Raw genomic sequence first — 22,661 nt, 5'->3', positions numbered from 1 at the left:
AACACCAGCAACAGCACCACCACCAGCACCAGCACCAGCATCAGCATCCGCACCAGCACTAGCACCAGCCCAAGCAAAAGCACCAGAACCAGCACAAGAACCGGTATGACCACCAGCACAAGCTCCAGCACCGGCACCAGCACCTTGTGCCTGTACTAGTACTGGAGCTGGTGCTGGTGCTGGAGCCTGTACTGGTGCCTGTACTAGTGCTGGAGCTTGTCCTGGTTCTGGTTCTGGTTCAGGTGCTAGTGCTGTTGCTGGGCCTGATGCTGGTGCTTATACCGTTGCTTGTGTTGGTGCTGCTGCTTGCGTTTTTGCCTGTACTGGTGCTGGTGCTGGTGATGTTGCTGGTGGTGGTGCTGGTTTTAGTGCTGGAACTTGTACTGGATCCAGTGCTTGTGCTGGTGCTGGTGCTTGAGCTGGGTCCTGGGCAGGTGTCGGTGCTTGTGCTGGTTCCTGTACTAGTTATTGATCTGGTGCTGGTATTGGTATTAGTACTAGCGCTTGTGCCTCTCCTGGTGCTTAGGCTGGTTCCTGGGCTGTTAGCGACGCTCGTTATGGTGCTTGTACTAGTGCTGGTGCTGGTGCTGGTGCTGGTGCTTGTGCTGGTTTTAGTGCAGGTGCTTGTGCTTGTACAAGTGCTTGTGCTGGTACCGGTGCTTGTGCTGGTGCTTGTGCTGGTGCTTGTGCTTGTGCTTGTGCATGTGCTAGTGCTAGTACTGGTGCTGGTGCTTGTGCTGGTGCTGGTGCTGGTGCTGGTGCTGGTGCTGGAACTGGTGCCTGTGCTTGTACCGGTGCTGGTGCCTGTGCTTGTGCTGGTGCTCGTATCTGTGTTTGTGCTGGAGCTTAGGCCACTGCCATATCTTGTACTAGTGCAAGTGCTTGTGCTGGTGATGAAGCTTGTGCTGGTGCTGGTGCTAATGCTGGAGCTGGTGCTGGTGCTGGTGCCTGTGCTGGTGCTGGTGCTCGTATCTGTGTTTGTGCTGGAGCTTAGGCCACTGCCAGATCTTGTACTGGTGCAAGTGCTTGTGCTGGCGATGAAGCTTGTGCTGGTGCTGGTGCTAATGCTGGAGCTGGTGCTGGTGCTGGTGCCTGTGCTGGTGCTGGAGGTGGAGGTGTTATTGGTCCTAGTGCTTGTGCTGGTGCCTGTGCTGGTGCCTGAATAAGTGCTGGAGCCTGGGCTGGTGCCGGCGCTTTTGCTGATGCTGGCGCTTGTGCCTGTCCTGGTGCTTAGGCAGGAGCTAGTGCTTGTGCTGATGCTTGTGCTGGTGCTGTAGCTGGTGTTGGTGCTGCTGCTGGTGCTGGTGCTGGTGCTGGTGCTGGTGCTGATACAGGTGCTTGTGCTGGTTCTTGTACTAGTGCTAGTGCTGGTGCTGAGGCTTAGGCTGGTGCTGGTGCTGATGCTACTGCTGGAGCTGGTGCTGTTGCTGATGTGGTGGTGCAGTAGCTTGTGCCTGTCCTGGTGCTTAGGCTAGTTTTAGTGCAGGTGGTGGTGTTAGTGCTGGTGCTGGTGCTGGTGCTGGTGCTGATACAGGTGCTTGTGCTGGTTCTTGTACTAGTGCTAGTGCTGGTGCTGAGGCTTAGGCTGGTGCTGGTGCTGGTGCTGATGCTACTGCTGGAGCTGGTGCTGTTGCTGATGTGGTGGTGCAGTAGCTTGTGCCTGTCCTGGTGCTTAGGCTAGTTTTAGTGCAGGTGGTGGTGTTAGTGCTGGTGCTGGTGTTGGTGCCTGTGCTGGTGCCTGTACTATTGCCGGACCTGCTGCTGGTTATGGTGCTAGTGCTGTTGCTGGTGGAGATGCTGGTGCTGTTTTCTGTGCTTATGCTGGTGCTGGTGTTGGTGCTGGTGCAGGCTCTTGTGCTGGTCCAATTGCTTGTGATGCTGCTTGTGTTGGTGCTGGTCCTGTTGCTTCTGCTTGACCTGTTGTTTAGGCTGCTGGTGGTGGTGGTGGTGGTGCTTCTGGTTGTGCTGGTGCTGGTTCTGGTGCCAAGGCTTGTGCTGGAACCGGTGCTTGTGCTGGTGCTGGTGCTTTTACTGGTGCTGGTGCTTTACTGGTGCCTTTACTAGTGCTGGAGCTGGAGCTGGAGCTGGAGCCGGAGCTGGTGCTGGAGCTCGTGCTGGTGCTGGTGCTGGTGCTGATACTGGTGCTTTTGCTGGTGCTGGTGCTGGTGTTGATAATGATACTTATGCTGACGCTGGAGCTTGGGCTGGTGCCCATGCCGGTTCTTGTGCTGGTTCTGGTGCTGATGCTAGTGCTGGTGCTGATGCTGGTGCTGGGGCTGCTGCTGGAGCTGCTGCTGGTGCTGTTGCTGATACTGGTGCTTGTGCTGTTGCTGGTGCTGATACTTGTGCTTTTGTTGGTGCTGGTGCTGGTGTTAGTAGTGCTGGTGCCTGGACTGGTGCCTGTGCAGGTGCTGGTTCTTGTGCTGGTGCCTGGGCCAGTCCCAGCGCTTGTGCTAGTGCCTGTATTACTGCTGGTGCTAGTGTTTGTGCTTGTGCTTGTGCTTGTGCTTGTGCTGGTGCTTGTACCGGTGCTGGAGCTGGTGCTGGTTCTGGTGCTTGTGCTTGTGCTGTTGCTGGTGCTGATACTGGTGCTTTTGCTGGTGCTGGTGCTGGTGTTGATAATGATACTTATGCTGACGCTGGAGCTTGGGCTGGTGCCCATGCCGGTTCTTGTGCTGGTTCTGGTGCTGATGCTAGTGCTGGTGCTGATGCTGGCGCTGGGGCTGCTGCTGGAGCTGCTGCTGGTGCTGTTGCTGATACTGGTGCTTGTGCTGTTGCTGGTGCTGATACTTGTGCTTTTGTTGGTGCTGGTGCTGGTGTTAGTAGTGCTGGTGCCTGGACTGGTGCCTGTGCAGGTGCTGGTTCTTGTGCTGGTGCCTGGGCCAGTCCCAGCGCTTGTGCTAGTGCCTGTATTACTGCTGGTGCTAGTGTTTGTGCTTGTGATTGTGCTTGTGCTTGTGCTGGTGCTTGTACCGGTGCTGGAGCTGGTGCTGGTTCTGGTGCTTGTGCTTGTGTTTGTGCTCGTACCGGAGTTTGTGTTGGGGCTTGGGCAAGTGCGGGCTCTTGTACTAGTGCAAGTGGTTGTGCTGGTGGTGGTATTGGTCCTGGTGCTTCTACTGGTGCTGGTGCCTGTGCTGGGGCCTGAAATAGTGCTGGAGCCTGGGCTGGTGCCGGCGCTTTTTCTGGTGGCTGTTCTAATGCTGGAGCTGATGCTGGTGCTGCTGGTGGAGCTGGTACTGGTGCTGGTTCTTGTGATGGTGTTGGTGCTGGTGCTGGTGTCAATGCATTTTTTATGCTAGCGCTTGTGCCTGTCCTGGTGCTTAGGCTAATGTCGGTGCTGGTGGTGGTGCTGTGGTGGTGCTGGTGCTGGTGGTGGTCCTGGTATTTGAGCTTGACCCAGTTCTTTGCTGGTGTTGGTGCTGGTCCTGCTGCTTGTGCCTGTCCCGTTGCTTTTACTGATGCTGGCGCTTGTGCCTCTCCTGGTAATTAGGCTGGTGCTGTTGCTGGTGGTGGTGCTGCTGCTGGTGGCGGTTCTGGAGCTTGTGCTGGACCGGGTGCTTTTGCTGGTGGTAGTGCTTGTTCTGGTGCCTGGGCCGGTGCAGGCTCTTGTACTGGTGCCTGTACTAGTGCTGGAAATGGTGCTGGTTCTGGTGACGGTTCTGGTGCTGGCGCTTGTGCTTGCTCTTGTGCTATTGCTCGTACCGGTGTTTGTATTGCAGCTTGGGCAAGTGCCGGCTCTTGTACTATTGCTAGTGCTTTAGCTGGTGCTGGTGTTAGTGCTGATGCTGGTTCTGGCGCTTGTGCCTGTCCTAGTGCTTAGGCTGATGCTGGTGCTGGTGCTGTTGTTTGTGCTAGTGCTGGTGCTGGTGCTGGTGCCTGTGTTGGTGGTGTTGGTGGTATTGGTGCTGGTACTGGTGCTAGTGTTTGCGCTGTATCAGGTGCCTGCGCTTGTGATAGTGCCTGTACTAGTTCTGGTACTGGTGCTGGTGCATGTTCTTGTGGTTGTGTTGGTACTTGTACCGCTGCTGGTGCTGGAGCTGATGCTGGTAATGATGCTTCTGCTTGTGCTTGTGCTAGTGCTTGTACCGGCTTTTGTGCAGGAGTTTGGGCAAGTGCCGGCTCTTGTATTATTGCAAGTACTTGTGATGTTGCTTGGGTTAGTGCTGGTGCTGGTGCTGGCTCTTGTGCCTGTCCTGGTGCTTAGTAATATTGCTGGTGGTGGTGCTGGTGGTGGTGCTGGTGGTGGTGCTGGTGGTGGTGCTGGTGGTGGTGCTGGTGCTGGTGCTGGTGGAGAATTTGGTGCCGGTGCAGCAGCTCCTGATGGTCCCTATGCTGGTGCCTATACTAGTGATGGATCTGGTGCTGGTGCTGGCACTGGTTCTAAAGCTGTTTCTTGTACCGTTGGTTGTGCTGGAGCATGGGCCGGTGCTTGTGCTAGTGCATGTACTACTGCTAGTGCTGGTTCTGGTGCTGGTGCTTGTACTAGTGCAACTGCTTGTACTAGTGCTGGTGCTGGTGCTAGTGCTAGTGCTGGTGCTGGGGCTTGTGCTGGAGCTGTTGCCTGTTCTTGTGATGGTCCTGTTGCTTATGCAGGTGCTTTTGCTTCTGCTGGTTCCGGTGCTCGTGTTAGTGCTGGTGCTGATGCTGGTGTTGGTGCTGGTGCTCGTGCCGGTGCCATGTTAAATTCCCTAAAATGAATTGTCAATTAGCAATCTTTTTTTTTGCTGCAAGGAGCAGGTTTTTCTTGCTGGTGATCGTAACGGTTCTTGTGACGATGCTTGGGCCGGTGCTTGTGCCTGTGCTATTGTGGGTGCTGGTGCTAGTTTTGGTGCCTGTGCTTCTGCTGGTGCTGGTACTTGTGCTTGTGCCGGAACTGGTGCTTGTGGTTTTTCTTGTGCCTGTGCTGTGGTGGTGAAGGTGCTGTTGCTCGTGCTAGTGCCTGTCCTGGATCTGTTGCTGGTGCTGGTGCCTAGGCTGGTGCTGGTGCTCGTGTTGGTGCTGTTGCTTGGGCTTGTGCTTGTGCAGGTGCTTGTGTCGTTGCTTTTGCTGATGCTGGTGCTGGTGCTTGTGCCTGTCCTTGTGCTGATGCTGGTGGTGGTGCTTGTGGTGGTGTTGATGGTGGTGCTGACACTGGTGGTGCTGCTGGTACTGGTGGCGTTGCTGTTCCTTGTGCTGTTCCTTGTGCTGGTGTTTGTGCTGGTGCTTGTGCTGGTGCTTGTGCTGGTGCTTGTACAGGTGACGGTGCTGATGCTGGTGGTAGTGCTGTTACTTGTATTGGACCCAGTGCTTGTTCTGGTGCTGGTGCTGGTGCCGGCGCTTGTGCCTGTCCTGGTGCTTAGGCTGGTGCTGGTGCTGATACTGGTGCCTGTCCTAGTGCCTGTCTCTGTGCCTGTCCTTGTGCTTGTCCTGGTGCCTGTTTTAGTGCTGGAGCTGGTGCCTGTACTAGTGCTGGTGCTGGTGCTGGAGCTAGTGCTGGAGCTGGTGCTGGTGCTTGTGCCTGTGCTGGTGCTACTGGTGGTATTGGTGCTGATGGTAGTATTGGTGTTGGTGCTGGTGATTCTTCTGGTTCTCGTTCCGGTGTTTGTGCTGGTGTTGCTGCTGGAGCTGTTGCTGGTGCTAGCGGTTGTATTGGTGCTGGTGCCTGTGCTGGTTCTGGGGGTGGTAATAATGCTGGTGGTGGTGGTGGTATTGGTGCTGATGCTGGTGCTGGCGCTTGTGCTCGTTATCAAGCTTGTGCTGGAGCTTTGGCCAGTGCCAGTGCCTGTCCTGGATCTTAGGCCGTTCTGGTGGTGGTGTTGGTGTTGGTGGTGGTACTGGTGGCTGTGCTGGTGCCTTTGGTGTGGCCGGTACTAAAGCTGGAGCTGAGGCTGGTAGTGGTGCTGTTGCTTGGGCTTGTGCTTGTGTTGGTGCTTATACCTGGCTGGTGCTGGAGCTGGAGCTGGTGCTGGTACTCGTGCTTCTGCTTGTGATGGGATTGGTGTTAGTGCTGAAGCTTGCGTCGTTGCTTGGGTCTGTCCTGGTGCCTAGGCTGGTGCTGGTGCTGGTGCTGGTGGTGGTGTTAGTGCTAGTGCTGGAGCTCGTGATGGTGCCTTTGCTGGTGCCTGTGCTAGTGCTAGAGCTGGTGATGGTGCTGGTGCTTGTGCTTGTTCTCGTACCGGTTCTTGTGCTGGAACTTGGGCCAGTGCAGGTTCTCATGCTGGTGCTTGTATTGGTGCTGATGCTTGTGCTGCTGCTGATGCTTGTGCTGGTGCTGGTGGTGAATTTGGTGCTGGTGCTTCTGCTGGTGCTTCTGCTGGTGCCTGTACTTGTGATAGATCTGGTGCTGGCACTGGTTGTAAAGCTTATTCTTGTACCGTTGGTCTTGCTGTAGCTTGGGACGTTCTGGTCCTTGTGCTTGTGTTGGTGCATGTACTAGTGCTAGTGCTGGTTCTGGTTCTGGTTCTGGTGCTGGTGCTTGTGCTGGACCTGGTGCTTGTGCTGATGCTGGTGCCTATGCTGGTGCCTGTAATATTGCTGGAGCTGGTGCTGGTTCTGGAGCTAGTGCTGGTGCTAGTGCCCGTCCTTGTGCCGTTGCTTGTGCTGGTGCTAGTGCCTGGTCCGGTGTATGCGCTTGTTCTGGTGCCTGTGGCATTGCTTTTGCTGTTGGTGGTGTTTGTGCTGATGCTGCCGCTTGTGCCTGTCCTCGTGCTTAGTGATGCTGGTGCTAATGGTGGTCCTTAGGCTTGTGCTGGCCCTTGTGATTGTGCCTGTACTGGTGCTGGAGCTGGTGCGGGCGCTTGTTCCTGTCCTGGTGCTTCGACTGGTGCTTGCTTGTGCTGGTGGTTGTGCTGGTTGTGGTGGTGGTGCTGGTGCTGGTGCTTGACCCAGTGCCTGTGCTGGTAATTTTGCTGGTGCTGGCTCTTGTTCCTGTCCTGGTGCTTAGGATGGTACTGGTGCTGGTGGTGGTCCTGGTAGTGGTTCCGGTGCTTGTGCTGGTGCCTGTGCTGGTGCCTGAATTGGTGCTGGAGCCTGGGCAGGTGCCGGCGTTTGAGCTGGTGTCTGTTCTAATACTAGAGCTGGTGTTGGAGCTGGTGCTGGTGCCGGTGCTTGTGCTGGTGCTTGTACTAGTGCTAGGGCTGGTTCTGGTACTTGTGCCTGTGTTGATGCTGGTGCTGGAGCTTGTGCTGGAGCTTGTGCTAGTGCTGGTGCTGGCGCTAGTGCTGATGCTGGTGCTGATGCTGGTGCTGGCGCTGATGCTGGTGCTGGCGCTGGTGCTGGCAGTGGTGCTGGCACTGGCACTGGTGCTGGCGCTGGTGCTGGCGCTGGTGCTGACGCTGGTGCTGGCACTGGTGCTGGCACTGGTGCTGGCACTGGTGCTGGCACTGGTGCTGGCACTGGTGCTGGCACTGGTGCTGGCACTGGTGCTGGCACTGGTGATGCCACTGGTGCTGCCACTGGTGCTAGCACTGGTGCTGGCACTGGTGCTGGCAATGGTGCTGGCACTGGTGCTGGCACTGGTGCTGGCACTGGTGCTGGCACTGGTGCTGGCACTGGTGCTGGCACTGGTGCTGGCACTGGTGCTGGCACTGGTGCTGGCACTGGTGCTGGCACTGGTGCTGGCACTGGTGCAAGCTTGCGTCGTTGCTTGGGTCTGTCCTGGTGCCTAGGCTGGTGCTGGTGCTGGTGCTGGTGGTGGTGTTAGTGCTAGTGCTGGAGCTCGTGATGGTGCCTTTGCTGGTGCCTGTGCTAGTGCTAGAGCTGGTGATGGTGCTGGTGCTTGTGCTTGTTCTCGTACCGGTTCTTGTGCTGGAACTTGGGCCAGTGCAGGTTCTCATGCTGGTGCTTGTATTGGTGCTGATGCTTGTGCTGCTGCTGATGCTTGTGCTGGTGCTGGTGGTGAATTTGGTGCTGGTGCTTCTGCTGGTGCTTCTGCTGGTGCCTGTACTTGTGATAGATCTGGTGCTGGCACTGGTTGTAAAGCTTATTCTTGTACCGTTGGTCTTGCTGTAGCTTGGGACGTTCTGGTCCTTGTGCTTGTGTTGGTGCATGTACTAGTGCTAGTGCTGGTTCTGGTTCTGGTTCTGGTGCTGGTGCTTGTGCTGGACCTGGTGCTTGTGCTGATGCTGGTGCCTATGCTGGTGCCTGTAATATTGCTGGAGCTGGTGCTGGTTCTGGAGCTAGTGCTGGTGCTAGTGCCCGTCCTTGTGCCGTTGCTTGTGCTGGTGCTAGTGCCTGGTCCGGTGTATGCGCTTGTTCTGGTGCCTGTGGCATTGCTTTTGCTGTTGGTGGTGTTTGTGCTGATGCTGCCGCTTGTGCCTGTCCTCGTGCTTAGTGATGCTGGTGCTAATGGTGGTCCTTAGGCTTGTGCTGGCGCTTGTGATTGTGCCTGTACTGGTGCTGGAGCTGGTGCGGGCGCTTGTTCCTGTCCTGGTGCTTAGACTGGTGCTTGCTTGTGCTGGTGGTTGTGCTGGTTGTGGTGGTGGTGGTGGTGCTGGTGCTTGACCCAGTGCCTGTGCTGGTAATTTTGCTGGTGCTAGCTCTTGTTCCTGTCCTGGTGCTTAGGATGGTACTGGTGCTGGTGGTGGTCCTGGTAGTGGTTCCGGTGCTTGTGCTGGTGCCTGTGCTGGTGCCTGAATTGGTGCTGGAACCTGGGCAGGTGCCAGCGTTTGAGCTGGTGTCTGTTCTAATACTAGAGCTGGTGTTGGAGCTGGTGCTGGTGCCGGTGCTTGTGCTGGTGCTTGTACTAGTGCTAGGGCTGGTTCTGGTACTTGTGCCTGTGTTGATGCTGGTGCTGGAGCTTGTGCTGGAGCTTGTGCTAGTGCTGGTGCTGGCGCTAGTGCTGATGCTGGTGCTGATGCTGGTGCTGGCGCTGATGCTGGTGCTGGTGCTGGTGCTGGCAGTGGTGCTGGCACTGGCACTGGTGCTGGCGCTGGTGCTGGCGCTGGTGCTGGCGCTGGTGCTGGCACTGGTGCTGGCGCTGGTGCTGGCACTGGTGCTGGCACTGGTGCTGGCACTGGTGCTGGCACTGGTGCTGGCACTAGTGCTGGCACTGGTGCTGGCACTGGTGCTGGCACTGGTGCTGGCACTGGTGCTGGCACTGGTGCTGGCACTGGTGCTGGCACTGGTGCTGGCACTGGTGCTGGCAATGGTGCTGGCACTGGTGCTGGCAGTGGTGCTGGCACTGGCACTGGTGCTGGCACTGGTGCTGGCGCTGGTGCTGGCGCTGGTGCTGGCGCTGGTGCTGGCACTGGTGCTGGCGCTGGTGCTGGCACTGGTGCTGGCGCTGGTGCTGGCGCTGGTGCTGGCACTGGTGCTGGCACTGGTGCTGGCACTGGTGCTGGCACTGGTGCTGGCACTGGTGCTGGCACTGGTGCTGGCACTGGTGCTGGCACTGGTGCTGCCACTGGTGCTAGCACTGGTGCTGGCACTGGTGCTGGCAATGGTGCTGGCACTGGTGCTGGCACTGGTGCTGGCACTGGTGCTGGCACTGGTGCTGGCACTGGTGCTGGTGCTGGTGCTGGCAGTGGTGCTGGCACTGGCACTGGTGCTGGCGCTGGTGCTGGCGCTGGTGCTGGCGCTGGTGCTGGCACTGGTGCTGGCGCTGGTGCTGGCACTGGTGCTGGCACTGGTGCTGGCACTGGTGCTGGCACTGGTGCTGGCACTAGTGCTGGCACTGGTGCTGGCACTGGTGCTGGCACTGGTGCTGGCACTGGTGCTGGCACTGGTGCTGGCACTGGTGCTGGCACTGGTGCTGGCACTGGTGCTGGCAATGGTGCTGGCACTGGTGCTGGCAGTGGTGCTGGCACTGGCACTGGTGCTGGCACTGGTGCTGGCGCTGGTGCTGGCGCTGGTGCTGGCGCTGGTGCTGGCACTGGTGCTGGCGCTGGTGCTGGCACTGGTGCTGGCGCTGGTGCTGGCGCTGGTGCTGGCACTGGTGCTGGCACTGGTGCTGGCACTGGTGCTGGCACTGGTGCTGGCACTGGTGCTGGCACTGGTGCTGGCACTGGTGCTGGCACTGGTGCTGCCACTGGTGCTAGCACTGGTGCTGGCACTGGTGCTGGCAATGGTGCTGGCACTGGTGCTGGCACTGGTGCTGGCACTGGTGCTGGCACTGGTGCTGGCACTGGTGCTGGCACTGGTGCTGGCACTGGTGCTGGCGCTGGTGCTGGCGCTGGTGCTGGCGCTGGTGCTGGCGCTGGTGCTGGCGCTGGTGCTGGCGCTGGTGCTGGCGCTGGTGCTGGCACTGGTGCTGGCACTGGTGCTGGCACTGGTGATGGCACTGGTGCTGGCACTGGTGCTGGCGCTGGTGCTGGCGCTGGTGCTGGTCCTGGTGCTGGCACTGCTGCTGGCGCTGGTGCTGGCACTGGTGCTGGCGCTGGTGCTGGTGCTGGCGCTGGTGCTGGCGCTGGTGCTGGCGCTGGTGCTGGTGCTGGTGCTGGTGCTGGTGCTGGCACTGGTGCTGGCACTGCTGCTGGCGCTTGTGCTGGTGCTGATGCTGGCGCTGGTGCTGGCGCTGGTGCTGGCGCTGGTGCTGGCGCTGGTGCTGGCGCTGGTGCTGGCGCTGGTGCTTGCGCTGGTGCTGGCGCTGGTGCTTGCGCTTGTGCTGGCGCTGGTGCTGGCGCTGGTGCTGGCGCTGGTGCTGGCGCTGGTGCTGGCGCTGGCGCTGGTGCTGGTGCTGGTGCTGGCGCTGTGGCTGGTGCTGGTGTTGGTGCTGGCGCTTTTCCCTGTCCTGGTGCCTAGCCTGGTGCTGGTGGTGATTCTGGTGGTGGTGCTGGTGCTGGTGCTATTGCCTGTGTTGGTGCTGGTGCTGATGCTTGTGATGGAACTAATGCTTGTGCTGTTTTTGGTGCTTGTGCTTGTGCTTCTGCTGGTACTGGTTCTGATTCTTGTGTTAGTGCTGGTGCTGGTGCTGGTGCTGGAGCTAGTGTTGGTGCTGTTGTTCGTACCAGTGCTTGTGCTGGTTCTTGGGCCTATGCCAAATGCTTGTGCTAGTGCTTGTACTAGTGCTTGTGCTGGTGCTTGTGCTGGTGCTTGTGCTGGTGCTTGTGCTGGTGCTAGTGGTAGTGCTTTTAGTGGTGGTGGTGGTGGTGCAGGTGCTGGTGCTTGTGCTGGTGCTTATGCTGGTGCTTGTACTGGTACCGCAACTGATGCTGGTTTTTGTGCCTATGCTTGTGCCGGTGCTTGTGCTGGTGCTTGTTCCGGTGCTGGTACTTATGCTGGTGCTGGTGCTGGTGCTTTTGCTGGAGCTTGTGATTGTCCTGTTTTTGATACTTGTGCTCCTGCTGGTACTGGTTCTGGTTCTTGTGATAGTGCTGGTGCTAATGCTTATCCTGTTGCTTATGTTGGTGCTAAGGGTTGTGCTGGTGCTCCTGCTGGTGCTGGTGATAGTTCTGGTGCTTGTGCTGGTGCTAGAGTTGGTGCTTGAGTTGGTGCTGGTGCTTGTGCTGGTGCTGATGCTTGTGCGGATGCTTGTGCTGTTGCTTGTGCTATTTGAAAGTGCTTGTGCTGGTTCTTGTTCTCCTACCAGCTCTTGTGCTCGTGCTTGTGCCGGTGCCTACTCTTATGCTAGTGTTTCTGCTGGTTCTTCTACCGGTTTAAGTTCTGTTGCTGGTGCTGGTGCTATTGCCGGTGCTGGCGCTTGTGCTGGTGCCTGTACTAGTGGAGGAGCTGGTGCTGGTGCTTGTGCTTGAGCTGGTGCTAGTGCTTGTGCTGGTGCTGGTGCTGGTGCTGGTGCTGGTGCTGGTGCTGGTGCCAGTGCTTTTGCTGGTGCTGGTGCTGTTTCTGGCTCTTGTTCCTGTCCTTGTGCTTAGGATGGTGCTTTGGATAGTGCTGGTGCTGGAACCCTAACCCTAACACTTACCCTAACCCTAACCTTAACCGTTACCCTAGCCCTAACACTCACCCTAACAATAACCCTAACCTGAATCCTAGCCCTAACCTTAACAGTAATCCAAACTCTAACCATATCCCAAACTCCTTCCCAAACCCTAACCTCAATCCTTACCCTAATCCTGACTCTAACCCTAACCCTAACCCTTCGATTTCTATTTTTTGGTATTTAAACCAAGAATCTTGACTTATCTTTGTATGAATGCAATTTTATCTGAAACTATGCAAGATACTGGAACCGAAATTTCAAAGTTTATTTTTTATTGTACAGCAAGCTCAAATATGGTCAGCAATTGTGAAAAAAATATTTTGTTTATGTTTTATACAAAATTGAAATGTCAGTTTTCAAATTGCAGCTTAATATATTTCCTGAAAAACTCTGTAAATTCAAACTTTTAGCAGCTTTAAAGAACTTAAATGTTTTTTTTTAATTCCCCAAAAACTTGTTCTTCTGGTTTTGTTGATCTTCTAATTGATAATTTTGATTTTTTCGTTAACCTTAGTGTTATAGTTTCTTGTAAAATCTCAACCGTACAAAATGAACCCTTTGATTTCTGATTTTTTATTTGAAATCAAAATTCTTGATTTATCTTTGTATAAGTGCAATTTTCTCTGAAACTATGCAAGATACTGAAAACAAAATGTAACTGTTTTTTCTTTAAGATACGGCAGGTTCAAATATATTCAGCAGTTGTTAGAAAAATATTTGGTTGATGCTTCTTTACATTTGCTGACTTCGAAAATTGATTGGTTTTTCTAATTTGGTTGACTTTGTAATTGATAATTTTGTATTTTCCTAGTTCCTTGGTTTCATAGTTTTTTTGTAAAATCTCAACCTTTCCAAGTAAAACCTTCGATTTCCGATTTTGTATTTGAATCCAAAAATCTTGATATATTGTTGTATCAGGGCAATATTCTCTGAAATTATGCAAGCTACTGGAACCGAAACTTCACAGTTTATTTTTTAATGTACGGCAACCTCAAATATATTCAGCAATTGTGAGAAAAATACTGGGTTCATGTTTTTTTACAATTGAAATGTTGGTTTTCAATTTGCAGCTTAATATATTGCCTTAAAAACTTTGTAACTTCAAACTTTCGGCGGCTTTAAAGAACTCAAATGTTTTTCAAATGTCCCAAAAACTTGTTTTTCTGGTGTGGTCGACTTTTTATTTGATAATTTTGATTTTTTCTTCATCCTTAGTTTCATAGTTTCTTTTTAAAATCTCAACCATACAATATAAACCCTTCGATTTCTGATTTTGTTTTTGAAACCCTATCTCTAACCCTGACCTTAACTCTAATCCTAACCCTAACCCTAACCCTAGCATTATCTTCAACCCTAACCCTAACCATAACCCTAACCCTAAACCTAACCCTATCTCTAACCCTAATCCTAATTCTAACCCTAACTCTAACCCTGATCCAAACCTTAACCCTAACCCTGACCCTAACCTTAACCCTAACCCTAACCTTAACCGTAACCCTAAACCCTTTCTATGTAAAAATTGTATCAATTAGAGATCTCAGTTTAATGTAATCTGACGAAAGTTATACTGTAGATTTTGAAAATTCAAGGGTAACAAAATAATTTGATTAACCTTTGCTATGGTAACGAGCGATGTATTGTTTTTCAAAATCCAAAAGTTGAGTGTGCATTGACTTTCCAACAGCATCATCAAAAAGTATTGTCCTTTATATCAAATTGTTTGTCAAGAGCTGGAGAGTGCAACTAAGCCATATTTTTCCACTCTTTTTACACTTATTGTAAAAATTGATGTCAAAATACAAAAACTGGATAATCCAGCCTTCAAATGTTTTTTAGATTGTTGCCTTAGGAAAAAATCCCTGTATGTCAACTTTAAATCAAGCATCTTCATTGCATCGCATGATTTGAGGATCATTTTGATTTATAGGTTACAGAGGTTTGAATTCATTATAAAACTTGGTAACTTAGTTTGGTCAGCGGGCTAAAAATTATACTTGAATAATTCGCAGTTAAAGTTTTGGAAGCAAAAAACGTTTGGAGAAACTTACATTTTCATGCAGTTTTAACATAGAAAATAATTATTTATGGAGCAATCATTATTATATCAATTATATAAATGATAAATTTACTCTCAAAACAGTTCATGTTTACAAAATTGATCAGATTAAACAACAGAACCTTCACTCTCATATATTTTTCCTTCTCGCTTCCTCGCGTCCTTACTAGATCGTGATTTCTTAAGTTTCAAATCTGCTTTCCTCTTCTTTGCAGTGGTGGTCATAGCCCTCTTAGCTTTTCTTATCCTTTTTGCCTCGAAATATTTTCAAGGTTCTATTCTCATAACTTGAAAGTCATGTTTTTATATGACGCACCCATTGAAAACCGAGATAATGCAAATGCGACTCCAGTTTCCATAGACTTTTTCCAACAACAAATACTTTTTGGACAACACTTCCAGACAATGCTGTGCATTGACTCATTGATTAGAGCCACGAGCACTTCTTTTTAGCAAGCCAACTTCACTCAAAAAAATCGGAGAAAAATCCCTTAAAACCCAAAAAATACTGTAAAATATCAATAATCTCTCAAAATCCAGAAAAATATTGAAAAATATAACAAATTCTTCAAAATTCAGAAAAACTTGAAAAAATTGGAAAAAATCTCGAAAAATCGCCGTACCTTCAAGAATAATCTGTGAAATTTTCGTTTCAGTATCTTGCATAGTTTCAGGGAAAATTGCATTCATACAAAGATAAATCAAGATTTTTTGCTTCATATACAAAATCAGAAATCTGAGGGTTTACTTTGTACGGTTGAGATTTTACAAAAAACTATGAAACTAAGGAGCTAGAAAAAGACAAAATTATCAATTAGAAAGTCAACCACACAAGAAAAACAAGTTTTTGGGACATTTAAAAACACTTTTGAGCTCTCTAATGCCGCTGAAAGTTTGAAATTACAAAGTTTTTGAGGAATTTTTTCAAGCTACAAATTGAAAACGAGCATTCCAATTGTGAATAAAACATGAACCAAATATTTTGTTAACAATTGCTGACCATAATTGAATTCGCCGTACCTTCAAGAATAATCTCTGAAATTTTCGTTTCAGTATCTTGCATAGTTTCAGAGAAAATTGTATTCATACAAAGATAAATCAAGATTTTTTGTTTCATATACAAAATCAGAAATCTCAGGGTTTCCTTTGTACGGTTGAGATTTCACAAAAAACTATGAAACTAAAAACTTAGATAAAGTCAAAATTATCAATTAGAAAGTCAACCACACCAGAAAAACAAGTTTTTGGGACATTTAAAAACACTTTTGAGTTCTCTAATGCCGCTGAAAGTTTGAAATTACAAAGTTTTTGAGGAATTTTTTCAAGCTACAAATTGAAAACTAGCATTCCAATTGTGAATAAAACATGAACCAAATATTTTGTTGACAATTGCTGACCATATTTGAATTTGCCGTACCTTCAAGAATAATCTGTGAAATTTTCGTTTCAGTATCTTGCATAGTTTCAGAGAATGTTGAATTTATACAAAGATAAATCAAGATTTTTTGATTCATTAACAAAATCAGAAATCTGAGGGTTTACTTTGTACGGTTGAGATTTTACAAAAAACTATGAAACTAAGGAGCTAGAAAAAGTCAAAATTATCAATTAGAAAGTCAACCACACCAGAAAAACAAGTTTTTGGGACATTTAAAAACACTTTTGAGTTCTCTAATGCCGCTGAAAGTTTGAAATTACAAAGTTTTTGAGGAATTTTTTCAAGCTGCAAATTGAAAACTAACATTTCAGTTGTGAATTAAACATGAACCAAATACTTTGTTGACAATTGCTGACCATAATTGAACTCACCTTACCTTCAAGAATAATCCGTGAATTTTTGTTTCACTATCTTGCATAGTTTCAGAGAAAATTGCATTCATACAAAGACAAAACAAGATTTTTTGCTTCATATACAAAATCAGAAATCTGAGGGTTTACTTTGTACGGTTGAGATTTTACAAAAAACTATGAAACTAAGGAACTAGAAAAAGTCAAAATTATCAATTAGAAAGTCAACCAGAGCAGAAAAACAAGTTTTTCGGACATTTAAAAACACTTTTGCGTTCTCTAATGCCGCTGAAAGTTTGAAATTACAAAGTTTTTGAGGAATTTTTTCAAGCTACAAATTGAAAACGAGCATTCCAATTGTGAATAAAACATGAACCAAATATTTTGTTGACAATTGCTGACCATAATTGAATTCGCCGTACCTTCAAGAATAATCTCTGAAATTTTCGTTTCAGTATCTTGCATAGTTTCAGAGAAAATTGTATTCATACAAAGATAAATCAAGATTTTTTGTTTCATATACAAAATCAGAAATCTCAGGGTTTCCTTTGTACGGTTGAGATTTCACAAAAAACTATGAAACTAAAAACTTAGATAAAGTCAAAATTATCAATTAGAAAGTCAACCACACCAGAAAAACAAGTTTTTGGGACATTTAAAAACACTTTTGCGTTCTCTAATGCCGCTGAAAGTTTGAAATTACAAAGTTTTTGAGGAATTTTTTCAAGCTACAAATTGAAAACGAGCATTCCAATTGTGAATAAAACATGAACCAAATATTTTGTTGACAATTGCTGACCATAATTGAATTCGCCGTACCTTCAAGAATAATCTCTGAAATTTTCGTTTCAGTATCTTGCATAGTTTCAGAGAAAATTGTATTCATACAAAGATAAATCAAGATTTTTTGTTTCATATACAAAATCAGAAATCTCAGGGTTTCCTTTGTACGGTTGAGATTTCACAAAAAACTATGAAACTAAAAACTTAGATAAAGTCAAAATTATCAATTAGAAAGTCAACCACACCAGAAAAACAAGTTTTTGGGACATTTAAAAACACTTTTGAGTTCTCTAATGCCGCTGAAAGTTTGAAATTACAAAGTTTTTGAGGAATTTTTTCAAGCTACAAATTGAAAACTAGCATTCCAATTGTGAATAAAACATGAACCAAATATTTTGTTGACAATTGCTGACCATATTTGATTTTGCCGTACCTTCAAGAATAATCTGTGAAATTTTCGTTTCAGTATCTTGCATAGTTTCAGAGAATGTTGAATTCATACAAAGATAAATCAAGATTTTTTGCTTCATATACAAAATCAGAAATCTGAGGGTTTACTTTGTACGGTTGAAATTTTACAAAAAACTATGAAACTAAGGAACTAGAAAAAGTTAAAATAATCAATTAGAAGGTCAACCACACCAGAAAAACAAGTTTTTGGGACATTTAAAAACACTTTTGCGTTCTCTAATGCCGCTGAAATTTTGAAATTACAAAGTTTTTGAGGAATTTTTTCAAGCTGCAAATTGAAAACTAACATTTCAATTGTGAATAAAACATGAACCAAATATTTTGTTGACAATTGCTGACCATATTTGAATTTGCCGTACCTTCAAGAATAATCTGAGAAATTTTCGTTTCAGTATCTTGCATAGTTTCAGAGAAAGTTGCATTCATACAAAGATAAATCAAGATTTTTTGTTTCATATACAAAATCAGAAATCTCAGGGTTTCCTTTGTACGGTTGAGATTTCACAAAAAACTATGAAACTAAAAACTTAGATAAAGTCAAAATAATCAATTAGAAAGGTCAACCACACCAGAAAAACAAGTTTTTGGGACATTTAAAAACACTTTTGAGTTCTCTAATGCCGCTGAAAGTTTGAAATTACAAAGTTTTTGAGGAATTTTTTCAAGCTACAAATTGAAAACTAGCATTCCAATTGTAAATAAAACATGAACCAAATATTTTCTTGACAATTGCTGACAATATTTGACTTTGCCGTACCTTCAAGAATAATCTGTGAAATTTTCGTTTCAGTATCTTGCATAGTTTCAGAGAAAGTTGCATTCATACAAAGATAAATCAAGATTTTTTGCTTCATATACAAAATCAGAAATCTGAGGGTTTACTTTGTACGGTTGAGATTTTACAAAAAACTATGAAACTAAGGAACTAGAAAAAGTTAAAATAATCAATTAGAAGGTCAACCACACCAGAAAAACAAGTTTTTGGGACATTTAAAAACACTTTTGAGTTCTCTAATGCCGCTGAAAATTTGAAATTACAAAGTTTTTGAGGAATTTTTTCAAGCTACAAATTGAAAACTAACATTTCAATTGTGAATAAAACATGAACCAAATACTTTGTTGACAATTGCTGACCATATTTGAACTCGCCGTACCTTCAAGAATAATCTGTGAAATTTTCGTTTCAGTATCTTGCATAGTTTCAGAGAATGTTGAATTCATACAAAGATAAATCAAGATTTTTTGCTTCATATACAAAATCAGAAATCTGAGGGTTTACTTTGTACGGTTGAAATTTTACAAAAAACTATGAAACTAAGGAGCTAGAAAAAGTCAAAATTATCAATTAGAAAGTCAACCACACCAGAAAAACAAGTTTTTGGGACATTTAAAAACACTTTTGAGTTCTCTAATGCCGCTGAAAGTTTGAAATTACAAAGTTTTTGAGGAATTTTTTCAAGCTGCAAATTGAAAACTAACATTTCAATTGTGAATTAAACATGAACCAAATACTTTGTTGACAATTGCTGACCATAATTGAACTCGCCTTACCTTCAAGAATAATCCGTGAATTTTCGTTTCACTATCTTGCATAGTTTCAGAGAAAATTGCATTCATACAAAGACAAAACAAGATTTTTTGCTTCATATACAAAATCAGAAATCTGAGGGTTTACTTTGTACGGTTGAGATTTTACAAAAAACTATGAAACTAAGGAACTAGAAAAAGTTAAAATAATCAATTAGAAGGTCAACCACACCAGAAAAACAAGTTTTTGGGACATTTAAAAACACTTTTGAGTTCTCTAATGCCGCTGAAATTTTGAAATTACAAAGTTTTTGAGGAATTTTTTCAAGCTGCAAATTGAAAACTAACATTTCAATTGTGAATAAAACATGAACCAAATATTTTGTTGACAATTGCTGACCATAATTGAATTCGCCGTACCTTCAAAAATAATCTCTGAAATGTTCGTTTCAGTATCTTGCATAGTTTCAGAGAAAATTGCATTCATACAAAGATAAATCAAGATTTTTTGTTTCATATACAAAATCAGAAATCTCAGGGTTTCCTTTGTACGGTTGAGATTTCACAAAAAACTATGAAACTAAAAACTTAGATAAAGTCAAAATTATCAATTAGAAAGTCAACCACACCAGAAAAACAAGTTTTTGGGACATTTAAAAACACTTTTGAGTTCTCTAATGCCGCTGAAAGTTTGAAATTACAAAGTTTTTGAGGAATTTTTTCAAGCTACAAATTGAAAACGAGCATTCCAATTGTGAATAAAACATGAACCAAATATTTTGTTGACAATTGCTGACCATAATTGAATTCGCCGTACCTTCAAGAATAATCTCTGATATTTTCGTTTCAGTATCTTGCATAGTTTCAGAGAAAATTGCATTCATACAAAGATAAATCAAGATTTTTTGTTTCATATACAAAATCAGAAATCTCAGGGTTTCCTTTGTACGGTTGAGATTTCACAAAAAACTATGAAACTAAAAACTTAGATAAAGTCAAAATTATCAATTAGAAAGTCAACCACACCAGAAAAACAAGTTTTTGGGACATTTAAAAACACTTTTGAGTTCTCTAATGCCGCTGAAAGTTTGAAATTACAAAGTTTTTGAGAAATTTTTTCAAGCTACAAATTGAAAACTAGCATTCCAATTGTGAATAAAACATGAACCAAATATTTTGTTGACAATTGCTGACCATATTTGAATTTGCCGTACCTTCAAGAATAATCTGTGAAATTTTCGTTTCAGTATCTTGCATAGTTTCAGAGAATGTTGAATTCATACAAAGATAAATCAAGATTTTTTGCTTCATATACAAAATCAGAAATCTGAGGGTTTACTTTGTACGGTTGAGATTTTACAAAAAACTATGAAACTAAGGAGCTAGAAAAAGTCAAAATTATCAATTAGAAAGTCAACCACACCAGAAAAACAAGTTTTTGGGACATTTAAAAACACTTTTGAGTTCTCTAATGCCGCTGAAAGTTTGAAATTACAAAGTTTTTGAGGAATTTTTTCAAGCTGCAAATTGAAAACTAACATTTCAGTTGTGAATTAAACATGAACCAAATACTTTGTTGACAATTGCTGACCATAATTGAACTCACCTTACCTTCAAGAATAATCCGTGAATTTTCGTTTCACTATCTTGCATAGTTTCAGAGAAAATTGCATTCATACAAAGACAAAACAAGATTTTTTGCTTCATATACAAAATCAGAAATCTGAGGGTTTACTTTGTACGGTTGAGATTTTACAAAAAACTATGAAACTAAGGAACTAGAAAAAGTCAAAATTATCAATTAGAAAGTCAACCAGAGCAGAAAAACAAGTTTTTGGGACATTTAAAAACACTTTTGCGTTCTCTAATGCCGCTGAAATTTTGAAATTACAAAGTTTTTGAGGAATTTTTTCAAGCTGCAAATTGAAAACTAACATTTCAATTGTGAATAAAACATGAACCAAATATTTTGTTGACAATTGCTGACCATATTTGAATTTGCCGTACCTTCAAGAATAATCTGTGAAATTTTCGTTTCAGTATCTTGCATAGTTTCAGAGAAAGTTGCATTCATACAAAGATAAATCAAGATTTTTTGTTTCATATACAAAATCAGAAATCTCAGGGTTTCCTTTGTACGGTTGAGATTTCACAAAAAACTATGAAACTAAAAACTTAGATAAAGTCAAAATAATCAATTAGAAAGGTCAACCACACCAGAAAAACAAGTTTTTGGGACATTTAAAAACACTTTTGAGTTCTCTAATGCCGCTGAAAGTTTGAAATTATAAAGTTTTTGAGGAATTTTTTCAAGCTACAAATTGAAAACTAGCATTCCAATTGTGAATAAAACATGAACCAAATATTTTGTTGACAATTGCTGACAATATTTGACTTTGCCGTACCTTCAAGAATAATCTGTGAAATTTTCGTTTCAGTATCTTGCATAGTTTCAGAGAAAGTTGCATTCATACAAAGATAAATCAAGATTTTTTGTTTCATATACAAAATCAGAAATCTCAGGGTTTCCTTTGTACGGTTGAGATTTCACAACAAACTATGAAACTAAAAACTTAGATAAAGTCAAAATTATCAATTAGAAAGTCAACCACACCAGAAAAACAAGTTTTTGGGACATTTAAAAACACTTTTGAGTTCTCTAATGCCGCTGAAAATTTGAAATTACAAAGTTTTTGAGGAATTTTTTCAAGCTACAAATTGAAAACTAACATTTCAATTGTGAATAAAACATGAACCAAATACTTTGTTGACAATTGCTGACCATAATTGAACTCGCCTTACCTTCAAGAATAATCCGTGAATTTTCGTTTCACTATCTTGCATAGTTTCAGAGAAAATTGCATTCATACAAAGACAAAACAAGATTTTTTGCTTCATATACAAAATCAGAAATCTGAGGGTTTACTTTGTACGGTTGAGATTTTACAAAAAACTATGAAACTAAGGAACTAGAAAAAGTGAAAATTATCAATTAGAAAGTCAACCAGTGCAGAAAAACAAGTTTTTGGGACATTTAAAAACACTTTTGCGTTCTCTAATGCCGCTGAAAATTTGAAATTACAAAGTTTTTGAGGAATTTTTTCAAGCTACAAATTGAAAACTAACATTTCAATTGTGAATTAAACATGAACCAAATACTTTGTTGACAATTGCTGACCATAATTGAACTCGCCTTACCTTCAAGAATAATCCGTGAATTTTCGTTTCACTATCTTGCATAGTTTCAGAGAAAATTGCATTCATACAAAGACAAAACAAGATTTTTTGCTTCATATACAAAATCAGAAATCTGAGGGTTTACTTTGTACGGTTGAGATTTTACAAAAAACTATGAAACTAAGGAACTAGAAAAAGTGAAAATTATCAATTAGAAAGTCAACCAGTGCAGAAAAACAAGTTTTTGGGACATTTAAAAACACTTTTGCGTTCTCTAATGCCGCTGAAATTTTGAAATTACAAAGTTTTTGAGGAATTTTTTCAAGCTGCAAATTGAAAACTAACATTTCAATTGTAAATAAAACATGAACCAAATATTTTGTTGACAATTGCTGACCATATTTGAATTTGCCGTACCTTCAAGAATAATCTGTGAAATTTTCGTTTCAGTATCTTGCATAGTTTCAGAGAAAGTTGCATTCATACAAAGATAAATCAAGATTTTTTGTTTCATATACAAAATCAGAAATCTCAGGGTTTCCTTTGTACGGTTGAGATTTCACAACAAACTATGAAACTAAAAACTTAGATAAAGTCAAAATTATCAATTAGAAAGTCAACCACACCAGAAAAACAAGTTTTTGGGACATTTAAAAACACTTTTGAGTTCTCTAATGCCGCTGAAAATTTGAAATTACAAAGTTTTTGAGGAATTTTTTCAAGCTACAAATTGAAAACTAACATTTCAATTGTGAATAAAACATGAACCAAATATTTTGTTGACAAATGCTGACCATATTTGAATTTGCCGTACCTTCAAGAATAATCTGTGAAATTTTCGTTTCAGTATCTTGCATAGTTTCAGAGAATGTTGAATTCATACAAAGATAAATCAAGATTTTTTGCTTCATATACAAAATCAGAAATCTGAGGGTTTACTTTGTACGGTTGAGATTTTACAAAAAACTACGAAACTAAGGAGCTAGAAAAAGTCAAAATTAT

This window comes from Rhopilema esculentum, chromosome 20 (assembly GCF_057945365.1).
Source record: "Rhopilema esculentum isolate cy_ngs chromosome 20, ASM5794536v1, whole genome shotgun sequence".
Lineage (NCBI taxonomy): Eukaryota > Metazoa > Cnidaria > Scyphozoa > Rhizostomeae > Rhizostomatidae > Rhopilema > Rhopilema esculentum.
Note: the sequence above shows the minus strand (reverse complement) of the source record.